At 42.9% G+C, this 13,225-nt stretch overlaps 1 protein-coding gene across 5 annotated transcripts in view; it reads left to right on the top strand.

The window, feature by feature from the left end:
* Positions 1-581: 581 nt before the first annotated feature.
* STK33 (serine/threonine kinase 33) overlaps positions 582-13,225 on the top strand; it is a 146,360-nt gene continuing 133,716 nt past the window's right edge. For 2 of the 5 annotated variants that reach the window (XM_027579012.1, XM_027579011.1), the window contains exon 1: positions 582-854. The gene's annotated coding sequence lies outside the window, so the exon portion shown is untranslated. Of the gene's footprint in view, positions 855-960; positions 1,048-5,750; positions 5,888-6,215; positions 6,306-13,225 lie in introns of those variants that run through there. The other 3 variants (XM_027579009.1, XM_027579008.1, XM_027579007.1) reach the window with 3 other exon arrangements.

The raw sequence follows: 13,225 nt of genomic DNA, 5'->3' as shown, positions 1-13,225 counted from the left end.
AGCCAGGATTCCTTGGCCGGTCCCTGAGAGGACTGCTTGCCGGGCCCGCGGGCGCCTTCCCTCAGTCCGGCAGCCGGGCGAAGAGGCTTTGCCTCTGCCGCCGCGCTGTATCCCCGCGCGGCCCCAGTCCACCTTCCCGCGGCCGCCGGGCGGGCCGCCAAGTTTCTCCAGGGGCGGAATTCCGCGCTCGCCCTCCCCGCCCCCGGCTCCGCCCCCGGCTCCGCCCCCGGCTCCGCCCCCGGCTCCGCCCCCGGCTCCGCCCCCGGCTCCGCCCCCGGCTCCGCCCCCGGCTCCGCCCCCGGCTCCGCCCCCGGCTCCGCCCCCGGCTCCGCCCCCGGCTCCGCCCCCGGCTCCGCCCCCGGCTCCGCCCCCGGCTCCGCCCCCGGCTCCGCCCCCGGCTCCGCCCCCGGCTCCGCCCCCGGCTCCGCCCCCGGCTCCGCCCCCGGCTCCGCCCCCGGCTCCGCCCCCGGCTCCGCCCCCCCCGGCTCCGCCCCCCCCGGCTCCGCCCCCCGCCGGCTGCCCCTCACTCCCCCCCCCCCCCCCCCCGCCCCAGCGCCGAGCGTGCGCGCCCCTCTGCGGCTGGCCGGCCCTTGGGGCCGGGTGACTGGTCCCCCGCGTCGCCGCGCCGCAGGGTCCGGGCCGTTGCTGTGGCAACGCGCCGGCAAACGGGCCGCAGGGCCTCCCGCTGCGGGCGGGCCCGCCTCCCCTCCCAGTGTCTTCCCGGGCCCAGCCGTTGGGACCCCATTTTCCCTGGGGGTCCGAGGTTTGGGGTGGTCCCGTTCAGCTCCACCTTCACACCTCACCCATCCTGGGACCTGACCCTTTTTGGAAGTTTAAAGCGAACTGACTGTAGGGTAAGTGTGATTTGGGGAAAGGAGCATGACCTTACAAGTTTCTCTCTTTTTTAATCTCCTAGCGCCTGGCTCCTAGTAGGGCCTCATTATATGGTACTTCTTACAGCACTGGATCTAGTCTCTTGCACACAGTAGATGCAACTCGAGGAGCTAGTATGGCCTAAGCGCAGCCCCTTACTGGCTAGGTGGAAAGGTAACTTCAGCATCTTCTCTCTTTCCTCGTCCGACAATGTAGATTGTAATTTCTGACAAAGTTGTGGGCTCGCTGGAGCTTGTCTGTCAAACTGCTTTGTGAACCGTGAATGTAAAGCACTTGAGAGTTAGTCATTAGGGATATTTGCATGCTACCAGTGGTTTCATCCTCCTGGTCGCACAGCACCAGCTAAGACAGACTTTTTTTGTTTGACCACCAAACAGCTCCAATATCCAACCGGAAAATAGGGTGATCATGTGTCGGAGGAGGGCTCTGTGAATGGAAAGAAACACCAACAGGTTTTGAACCTAAACTTCTCCCTTACTTTCTGCACTCCGCCAGGCCCATGGCTTCAAGTTACAACCAGTACACAGCTGCTTCACACCTTTAAATTTCTAGCCCCTGTAAATCTCTAGAGTTTGTTTGTTTGTTTGTTTTTGTTTTTTTCATTTAGCAACATTTATTTAGGGTCTATTACATGCTTGGCATTGAGGTTACAATTGGCACTGAGATTACAAAAAAAGTTGGTCCTTTTTAAAAAAATTTATTTTATTTACATTCAGTTAATTAACATATAGTGTATTATTAGTTTCAGAGGTAGAGGTCAGTGATTCATCAGTCTTATATAGTACCCAGTGCTCATTACATCACTCGCCCTCCTTAATGCCCAATACCCTGTTACCCCATCCCCCACTTCCCCTCCCCTCCAGCAACTCTCAGTTTGTTTCCTATGGTTAAGAGTCTCTTTTGGTTTGTCTCCCTCTCTGATTTCATCTTGTTTTATTTTTCCCTCCATTCCTTTATGGTCCTCTGTTTTGTTTCCTAAATTCCACATATGTGTGAAATCATATGATAATTGTCTTTCTCTGATTGACTTATTTCGCTTAGCATGATATCCTCTAGTTCCATCCACATCATTGCAAATGGCAAGATTTCATTTTTGATGGCTGGGTAATATTCCATTGTGTGTGTGTGTGTGTGTGTGTGTGTGTGTGTGTGCGTGCGTGTGCGTGCACGCGTGTACCTCATGTTTCACATTTATCTGTGGGTGGGCATCTGAGCTCTTTCCATGGTTTGGCTATTGTAGACATTGCTGCTATAAACATTGGGGTGCAAGTGCCCCTTTGGATCACTACGTTTGTATCTTTGGGGTAAACCTAGCAATGCAATTGCTGGGTCGTAGGGTAGCTCTATTTTTAACTTTTTGAGGAACCTCCATACTGTTTTCCAGGGTGGCTGTACCAGCTTGCATTCCCAACAGCAGTGTAACAGGGTTCCTCTTTCTCCACATCCTCATCAATATTTGTTGTTTCCTGACTTGTTAATTTTAGCCATTCTGACTGGTATGAGGGGGTATCTCTTGTGATTTTGATTTGTATTTCCCTGATGCTGAGTGATGTTGAGCATTTTTTAATGTGTCTGTTGGCCATTTGTATGTCTTCTTTGGAGAGATGTCTGTTCATGTCTTTTGCCCATTTCTTGATTAGATTAATCCTTGAGTGTTGAGTTTGATAAGTTCTTTATAGATTTTGGATACTAACCCTTTAACAAATAATCCTAAAATTTGTATGGAACCAGAAAAGACCCCAAATAGCCAAAGGAAAGTTGAAAAGAAAACTAAACCTGGTGGTATCACAATTCCAGAATTCAAGCTCTATTACAGAGCTGTCATCATCAAGACAGCGTGGTACTGGCATAACAACAGACACATAGATCAATGGAACAGAACAGAGAACCCAGAAATGGATGCTCAATTCTATGGTCAACTAATCTTCAACAAAGCAGGAAAGAATGAATATCCAATGGAAAAAAGACAGTCTCTTCAACAAATGGTGTTGGGAAAATTGGACAGCCACGTGCAGAAGGATGAAACTGGACCACTTTCTTACACCATACACAAAAATAGACTCAAAATGGAGGAAAGATCTCTAGCGTTTCTCTCCTTTCTTTCTTTCTTTTTCTTTTTCTTTTCTTTTTCTTTTTCTTTTCTTTCTTTCTTTCTTTCTTTCTTTCTTTCTTTCTTCTTTCTTTCTTTCTTTCTTTCTTTCTTTCTTTTTCTTTCTTTCTTTCTTTCTTCTTTCTTTCTTTTTCTTCTTTCTTCTTTCAAGATTTTATTTATTTACTTGACAGAGAGAAAGAGCACAAGTAGGGGGAAGCAGCAGGCAGAGGGAGAAGCAGGCTCCTCGCTGAGTGGGGAGCCCAATGTGGGGCTCGATCCCAGGACCTTGGGATCATGACCTGAGTTGAAGGCAATGCTTTACTGAGTGAACCACCCAGGTGCCCTGACCTCTAGTGTTTCTATCTCAGTGAATCACACCATCCTCCATCTAATTTGCAAGCCAGAAATCTTGGACTCAACCTTCACACCTGCCTTTCCCTCTCCTTCCATCTCTAAATCATCATCAAGGTCTGTTCATTTTTTCTTCAAACCAATCTCAAATCCATCCACTTATTTCTGTCCTTAACCACTGTCACCATAGACCAAGCCACCATTATCTCTTGCTGGGTCTCCTGTGGTAGCCTTCTAACTGGTTCAAAGGTATTCATCCTGTCCTGTTAATATTTCTATCTGTTCTTTGCCCTGTGGCTGGAGTCTTTTAAAAATTAAAATTTGATTATGATACCTCTCTTCTCCCCCAATGCCCCCTGCTTAAAATCCATCATGACTTCTCATTGCTCTTAGGATAAAGATACAACTCCTTAATGTGGCCTACAAATTGTGTGACTGTATACTTTAACATCCAGACCAAGATACTTTTGAGAGTAAAATACAGTGTTTTTATTTGCATGGGGATTGGAACCCTTCCTATAAGGCCCTGGGTACCTTCCTCTTCTCCAGCCCCTGGTTCTCTGGGTTCCAGTTACACCACCTCGTTTTCAGTCCCTTCTCATCATTTTCCCTCCTACCAAGGGCCTTTGCGTGTGCTCTTCTCCTTGCCTCTTCTCTTTAGTCTAGTTAACTCTTGCTCATCCTTCATATCTTAGATCAAATGTTTATTCAGGAAAATTGCCTCTGACCACTTTGGCCGGGGCAGACCCCCTTGGCTATAGTCTCTTCTGACACCAGTTCTCTTTCCTTGCACTTGTCACAATTCCAATTTTATTTGTCTGTGTGACTGGTACATGGTATGTAGTTAATAAATACTTGAATATTTGAATTATAGACATTTCCCATGTCATTAGCTTCTGGAAATATCACGTAGTGGTTTAGAGCCCACACTGCAGAGCTAGACAGATGGATGTTTAGATTTGAATTTCAGCTCCCCCACATTCCCTCATCTGAAACCTGTGGGGCTAGTTGTCTTTTAAAGTTCAGAGTGTTTCTGATTATAGAAAGATAACATGGCATATATACTGTATCCCTTCTGAGTGGGGTCTGGGGCAGCACCATGTAATCAAACCCATTGATTTTTCCTTAGTGAGATGATGTCACTCCAACTGAGAGAAAGGTTATACATAGTTTTGCATCGCTTCAGGTGAGGTTTTGCCAACAAATGAGTTTGCTACAAATTGATGCAAACACTTTTTGGATTTTAGGATTTCCGATAAGGGCATGTGAGTCTGTCCCAGCGTAACCCTGAGGCAATCACTTAACTTCCCTGTGCCTCAGATTCCTCAGCTGTAAAATGGAGAGGGTTAGAGGGGAACCTAATCCACAGGTTCCATTTGTGTTGTTGTGAGGAGTAAATGTGTTAATATAAATTGACCCTTGAACAACATGGGGTTTAGAGGCACCAATCCCCCACGCAGTCGAAAATCCATGTATAGCTTTTGACTCTCCTAAACTTAACTGCTAATAATAGCCTATAGTTGATCGGAAGTCTGACCGGTAACATAAACAATTGATTAATTGATGTATGACATAGTGTATTCTTACAAGAAAGCAAGCTGGAGAAAAGAAAATGTTATTAATAGAATCATAAGGAGAGAAAATACATTTACAGTACTATACTGTATTTATTGGAAAAAATCCACATGGAAATGGACCTGCGCAGTTCACACCTGTGTTGTCCGAAGGTCAACTGTACATGTTAACTGCTTAGAACAGTGAATGGTCTTTAGTCAGTGCTATAGCAGGGTCAACTCTTATTATATCATTTTTATTGACTTCATCATAATCCACATTGTGCATGAACCATTATTTATTTACTTATGGCAATTTACTTATTGTTGGATATTTATATTTCAAGTACAAAAATGAAGAGAAAAAGTCTTTATATTTAAGTCTTTTGACTAGATTTTTGATAACTGAAGATCAGTTCCTAAAAAAGCAATTAGGGTCAAAGTGCAGGATCATTGTGACTGCTCTTGAAACAAATGGCCGCCTTCAGAAAGATTATACCCGTTTGCCACCCCACCATCAGTTTTGTGATACCTGCGTTAGCATTATTATTTTTAGAAATCTTGGCTAATTTCACAGAAAAAACCAGCACCTCCTTATTTTAACTCACATCTTTCATTATTGATGTTTTTAAGCATTAAAAAAATCTTGTTGTTGGCTATCAGATATTTCTTTTCTGTGGATCACCTGCACAAACTCAATGGTGGCTTTTATCTTAGAGTCTCAGGTTTTTTTTTTTTTTTAATCAGTTGTTTGTTTGATTTCTGCCTCCCCCAGCCCAGGCAGGAATCAGTATGCTGGGCTTCGGCTGGAATTTGTTGGGTAGGTATCCCTGGAGGCTGGGACGAGTTCTTACTTGCCTGCAAGCTACGGAGCAACTTGGAAAGCTGTGTTTCAGAGGCTAGGTCCCTGGGGAAAATCTGAAATCAGGACCAGAAACTGACTGTGTGTTTATCTGACTCTTCAGTCTCACAGGACTTGGAAGAAAGAGGGCAGGAGGTAGGAGGCAAATGGCCAAGGCAGAAGAAGGAGGCAGAGTGATTCTGAAATCTGGGAGGGAGAAGCCTTACCTCCTTTTCGTGGGGACCGTGCAATTTCTTGTGAGGCTGAGGAGGGCAATGCTGGGGGTACTGTCTTGGCCGGACACTGATGTGTGTGGGTTCTTGTTAGAGTAAGGATATTAACCCTTGCTTGTCCTATGGGGGCATCCCCCCACAATTGCCCTTTCATTTAATTGATGATGGTTTTTGATTTCTAGAAACTAAAACAATTTTATGTTGTCTACCTAGTAATCTTTTCCTCTTTGATTCATTGTTTTTATGCTTAGAAAGCCCTTTCCATGCAGAGACGAAAGAACTGTCTGCGTTTTCTTAAAAAATGCTAGTTTGTGATGTCAGCATATCAAGGAAGAGTTAATGTAAGTAAGTAAAAGAGGATTGAGTAGTGTGATTTCCATCCCAAACCTAAAAGATGCTGATACAAAGGGAGATCCTCATGTCGTCTTCATGTCTCCTTGAGGAAGACCTACACTGCTCCAGGCGAGCCGAGGAAGACTTTTTCTGACGGGGTCTGTCACACATGGTGAACTTGTAGAATCATATCCTGAGATACTTTTAGAAGTGTCCTGAAAGGAGAAAATGTGATCTCTGAAGATTCTTTCTGCTTCTTTTGTCCTCTATATGATCCTATATAGTATTTCAAGCACTCACAATTGTTAGATACTGAGAAATAATTTCCTTGTTTTTAAAAGAGTCTTAAAAAAAGGAAAATGTAATGTAAAATTAATTGCTGACCTTGATGCTGGTAAATTAGTATGTTTTAAGATGAGTTTCAGAAAGAATTTTCCTCTCTGCCGAGCTTCAGTATGGATTAGTGAGGCAAATTGTGTTTTGCTCGGATCTGTCTTAGGGTTCCAGAATGTAAAGAGTGGACAACTTATTGTTAAACCTCATTGATATATCCTTCCTTAGTTTATTAACTACAACAAATTATAGAGAACCTGATCACCTCACAAACTCCTGCAGTTTTTCACATCTGAAGTTCTTTTATTTCAGAAAAGTTTATAAGGTGAGGGGCAGTGACTTTTATATTTAATCAGAATATCTTTTCTACTTACAATGGACTAATTATCTTTCTTAATAGCCATTGATGTGTCCGTTTGAGTATCAGTGAGAATGTGGTATTACATGAGGAAGATAAAGCAAAAAGAAACAGCTTTCCATTGATGAAGATAAGTTAATTTAGAAATACTGTTACCATTTGCCTTAATTTTTGACCTAAACAATTTGGTAAACATTATTAACTATTATAAATACTCATTCAAATATTTATTGAGTGTGTATGATGTTCCAGGCACAGTTCTAGAATATTGCATTATATTTTCACTTTTACGTAGTGTGTGTACAAAGTTTGCTTGTGAATCAATATTCCTAACATGAGCTGTGCTTATTTGGAAGAATTGGTCATTTGGACTCACGCATGTTCATTCAGGGAATCTAGGAAAAGCCTTATAGAAAATGTTCATCCAGTCTCCGAGGTTGAGATGCTGGTAATTGGAAGTGCTATTCTGTTAACATTGTCGTCACCATGGTGGGATGCTCATCTGCAGCAGCAGAGCTGGTGGGGAGAGAATCGTTCACCATTTACCAAAGGCAGTGCATCTGAGGCTCAGGTTCTTATACCTGAATTCTTTCAAGTCTGTTTGCTGTTAGCAGATCTAACACAGAGGCTCTTCTCTCTGCTCTAGGGAGCTCAGCTTGCAACCAGCTGAGATATTGGGAAGAAAGCAAATATTTATCCTTGGATGTTTTTCATGGAAATCAAATTAATTTTTCCTCCCAACCTTTTTGTTGGTGTTCAGTTTATGTTGGTGTTCAGTTTATGGCAATAAAATTCAATGCTTTTCATATTTGTTATTATGAAAGTAAACACCAATGTGCAGCAGTGATTTTCAAGTTAACTTAATTGCTTTTCTGTCAAATCTCTTTGATGGTACATATGTCACAAGGTGTACACTTAGCTCATTTTTATAGTTGCACCTTTTTTATAGAGATATAATTAACATACTATAAAATTCACCCGTTTAAAGTGTACACTCAAGTGTTTAGTGTATCACTAGGGTTTGCAGCCATCACCACTATCTAATTCCAGAAGGTGTCCTCACCTTAAAAGAGAAATCCCACATCTATTAGCAGTCACCGCCCCCTTCTCCCCTCCCCTAGCACCTGGCAAACACTAATCTACTTTCTCTCTCTATGGTTTGCCTGTTGCATAAATGGAATCATACAATATGAGGCCTTTTGCATTTGGCTTCTCTCACTTAACACAGTGTTTTTCAGAATCATTTCTGTTGTAGTATTTTTTTTTTTTTGGTGAGAGAGAGAGAAAGAGGGAAGGTGAGTGGGGGGAGGGGCAGGGGGAGAGAGAGAATCCCAAGCAGCCTCCATGCTCCACACAGAGCCTGACATGGGGCTGGATCCCACGACCCTGAGATCATGATCCGAGCTAATATTAAGAGTAGAACACTAGGGCGCCTGGGTGGCTCAGATGGTTAAGTGTCTGCCTTCGGCTCAGGTCATGATCCCAGGGTCCTGGGATCGAGTCCTGCATCAGGCTCCCTGCTCCTTGGGAGCCTGCTTCTCCCTCTAACTCTCTCTCTTTCTCTCTCTGTCTCTCATGAATAAATAAATAAAAAGTTAAAAAAAAAAAAAGAGTAAAACACTAAACCTCCTGAGCCACCCAGGTACCCCTTCATTCCTTTTTTATGACTGAGTACAATTCCATTGTATAGGTATACCACATTTTATTTATACATTCATCAGTAGATGGCCATTTGGGTTGTTTCCTTTTTTGGCTCTCATGAATGAAGCTGCTATGAATATTTACATGCGAGTTTTTGTGTAAACATATGTTTTCATTTCTCTTGAGTGTATGTACCTGAAAGTGAAATTGCTCTTCATATAGTAACTCTGTGTTTAACTTTTTGAAGAGTGCCAAGGTGTTTTCCAAAGTAGTTGCACCATTTTGCATTCCCACCACAATGTGCAAGGATTCTTATGTCTCCATATTCTCACTAGTGCTTGTTTGTCTGTCTTTTTGATTATAGCCATCCAGTAGGTGTGAAGAGGTACCTTGTTATAGTTTTGATTTGCATTTTCTTCATAACTGATGATGTTGAACATCTTTCCGTGTGTTTGTTGCCATTTGTATATCTTTTTTGGAGAAATATCTATTTAAATCCTTTGTTTAGTTTTTATTTAGATTGTTGAGTTTTAATTTATATATTCTGGATACTAGACCCTTGTCAGACAGATGTTTTACAACTATCACATTATGTAGATTGTCTTTTTACTTTCTTGGTAGTAGCCTTTGAGGAACAAAAGTTTTTAATTTTATGAAGTCCAGTATATCTATTCTTGCTTGGCTTTCAATGTCATATCTAAAAAACTGTTGCCTAACTGAAGGTCACAAGGATTTACCTGTATGTTTTATTTTAAGAATTTTGTAGTTTTAGCTCTTACATTTAGGCCTTTGATCCATTTTGAGTTAATTTTTGTGTATGTGTGAGGTAGGTGTCCAAATCCGTTCTTTGGTGTGTGGGTATCCAGCTGTCCCAGCACCATTTGCTGCACAACTCACAAGTCAACTTGTGAGTCAGGTTTTGGGGAAACACTTTGGCTGATTCCTTATCTCAATTGGATGCCACCATTCTACACCTTGGACATTTGAGACAAAGGAACACATGTATTGCTAGCTAGGAACTAGGACTTTAGTTCCACGTTTCTATGTAGGTTTGTAACTTGGTGAATTGGCTTGTAGGAAATGCAAGCTTCGGGGCTGCTTCCTTCTCTAATCTCCCTTAAGGCCTCTAAGTAGACCTATGTGGCTGCCTCCTTGCCATCTTTTCTCTGAATCATAACCTGATTCCCATCTGACCTTCTGGGGAAAGGAGAAGAGCCAAGGAGAAGTTGCTTCCTCCCTTCTTTAGAAAGGCCCTAAAAATTTCCTTCAAGCCTCATGCGAGGAACAGAAGAGCCACGTGAACCTTTCCACAAAGGAAAGGGGGGGTGATCCTCAAGGGAAGACAAATCTTGTCACCTCTCTGTGCCTCCCCTTGACAGCTCCTCTTTCTGGAATTATGACCTAATTTGGCCTTGGCTGATTTCGGAACTCCTTTTCCTTGAAATGGAATGATAAGGAAGATAGCTTTGCATTCCTTCCAGAGATTCAGGTGGTATTTTGGGAAAAGCTTAGGATTGGGGTCAGGCTCACCTGAGGTCAAATTTTGGTTCTGCATCTTGAACTTGGGTTTCTTTGTCTATAAAATGGGGTTTATAATCACAGTTTCCCAGGATGATTATGAAAAACAAATCAAATATCATATGCAAAGTCCCTACAAATTTGTAGCCCCTAAGTAAATGCTAGTTTCCCTTCTCTCTTTTCCAAATTTCCTGGGAAATTTGTATAAATCTGTACAAATACAGTTTCTAAAAAAACTCCATAGGATCTAAGAGTTGGAAGGGACCTTCATACTTCTGACTATAACACTTTGTTGAATCTGTCAGAGCTCTTCTCATGTTTATTTACTTGATTTATTTCGTTAGTATCGATCACTTATTTATTTCAGACACTGTTCTCTCTCTGTCTGTCAGAAGTCAGTGGAGAGATGACAGACATACATGACACAGGCCTGATGCATCCTTGTCACTTCACTCATCCTCACTTCTCTCATTTGATTCATCCCTCATGAAATGATGAGCCAGACAGTACCATGGATTCTTGGAATGCAGGGACGCCATCTTTGAGAGCTCATGGTCTCTAGCAGGGCGAAGTACACCAAGCAACGATCCTATCCTGTGGGAGGTGCTGTTAGAGGCACATGGACAGGTGCTGTGGGAGGGGGAGGAGAGCACCCCCAGTCTGCTCGTGGGAGTCAGGGAAGAATGAGCAAAAGGGGAAAGGAGTCTGAGGCAGGAAGACAGCAGGCTCAAAGGCCTGGATGTGGGAAAGAGTATTCTTTGATGCAGCTGACCCCCAGGGAAATAATCAGAGACAGTAACTAGATGGGATAGTAGTGCCCAGCTTACCAAGAGCCTGTTAGGCTGGGCTGAGATTTGAGGTCCGTTTTGATGGGAGAAAACTGAAGCACAATTTGTAGTTAAGAATTAACCTCTATCATCAAAAACTAATGATGTAACGTATGGTGATTAACATAACAATAAAAAATTAGAAAAAAAGTATTAACATCTATCTTGGCTTTGTTCTTATTCTAAGCCTAGCTTTCAAAAAATCTTTTCTTTGTCTCTTGTCTTTGGCATGTTCCCCAAGCATCTGCTATTTTAGGCTTTTGCCTTGGTGAGTCTCTTCATATAGCCTCCGGCTGCTTTGATATCGTCCTGGGTTACCAGCCTATCTACTTTGGAGTGATAACTCCTGGAGAGCTCCCTCAGTGTCAGCATGCTTTCTCTGGAAGAGTCTATCTCCTGTTTGCCCCGGGACTCAGACCCACCCTGTGGTAGAGAGAGGGCTGTCAGAGGAGGGCTGGCCACATGGGAAAGCCCCCGGAACTAGACATACTAGACAAAGCGTCGGCTGACGCTTCTGATGTTGGCAGAACCTCACCTCCCTCCTACTCTTCTCCCATAGTCTCTCACCGACTGACTCTGCTTCGGGGCTGTGGCCCTCGGGCCTCTCTTGCTTTGCCTTATTCTGAGTCACTGAGGGATTAGGGAGTGGCCCCGAAGCTCAGGAATCTTCGCCTTGTCAGTGGCAGTCATACTCCACACATCCAGTCACTTATCTCCTCAAGACACGGTCCAAGCTGGCTTTTCGACGTGAGAGAACACGTCTGAATTTCCAGAGGTCGCTTATGTAGGGGCCTTGTTCGGAGATCCTCCCTACTGTAGAAATCACTGAAGAAACTGGCCTTGGAAAGATTGGGTAGGGGTGCAAGGGAGAACGGAGGGCAAGACAGCTACTGTCAGGTATCTGAAGGGTTGGGTAAGGATAGGGGACAAGGTGCCAGATTTTGGTCTGGAATTCTGGCCCTACCTCTTACTAGCTTTGTTTTTTTTTTAATCTAAATTCTTTTAAGCCTAAAATAATTCTGTGATTTAATAAATGTATCAGGCAGTGCCTCTACTGATTAGATCTGGATTCTTGAGGCAGATTGAGTGGCAGCATTTTAGCATTTTGGGCTCAGCCACTAGTGAATTGAAGTTGTAATAGCTGTATTTATTATACCCAGAATTGAATGAGTTATTAATAAACCATTCCTTAGCCCCGTATTATCTCTGTTTTACAGACTAATTTTTTTCAATAGGATTTCCTTAATTGTATCAAATGTTTCATTCCTAGAATGCTTAACACGTCTGATTGGCATAATCTCCAGGGAAACTAGGCAGTCTTAATTACATCTAGTGTTTGATTTCATTTGATTCTTAGATGAGATTAAAAGTAATTTATTTTAAAGACTATGACTACTCTCTGTATACCTATGCTTATTGTGAATTTAGAAAGCTTTGGCCATATTACATTAGCATTACCAGTATATCAGATAATTTAGATTGTGCACTAGTATAGAGGGTAGTTAACTTCTTCAGAACAAAAAGCCTGATGACACTATTTTTTTCACTACCTTCCCCCCACTTTTCTCATCACTGTCTTTGGATAGCATTGATTTATATTTTCTGTTCAATTAACCATTGCCATAGTATATGTCAAGACTTGCTCCCGAGCAAGTAGAGGGTTCTTGGGGTTGACTCTTCCCAAAATATGTTTCCTAGTGAATAAATGTTGGTAATACTTTGTAAACTATGATTTTTAGTTCTAGATGTCATGTTTCACCCAGAGGAAGGTGAAGGGTCTGGGATGGTGAAGCATCTTTACATGATATGAAGGATGTCTGAGGGTGCTGGAGATACAGAAAAGATGGTTTGCCTCTAGGAAACATGATCAAGGGGACACATACTCCTTTTCTTCATATCTAGAAGACTGAGATCTACTAAAGAGGGACAAGGCATATCTGTAGGAAGGACAGACCAGTCGTGACCTGTAGGAAAATTTATAGGGAAACCATTTTGGCTCAATATGAAGAGAAACATTCCATCATGGGTGGCCATTAAAATGAGGTTTTGGGGAGAGTAAAGAATGGGTTCCCTGTTGTTGGGAAACTTTTAACAGTGTCTATGTCAGCATACATCTGATCTTCCATGAAAAAAAAAATCCCATATACCAGATGTCCTTTGGTGTTCTTTCCAGTTCCTGGATTCTGTGGTTGCCTCCCCCGACTCCTGATACTATGATGTGGCTACTTCTGCATTCTACGTTTTACTTTAG

Source organism: Zalophus californianus, chromosome 11 (assembly GCF_009762305.2).
Source record: "Zalophus californianus isolate mZalCal1 chromosome 11, mZalCal1.pri.v2, whole genome shotgun sequence".
Classification (NCBI taxonomy): Eukaryota; Metazoa; Chordata; class Mammalia; order Carnivora; family Otariidae; genus Zalophus; species Zalophus californianus.
This window is presented reverse-complemented; position numbering and strand designations above follow the sequence as displayed.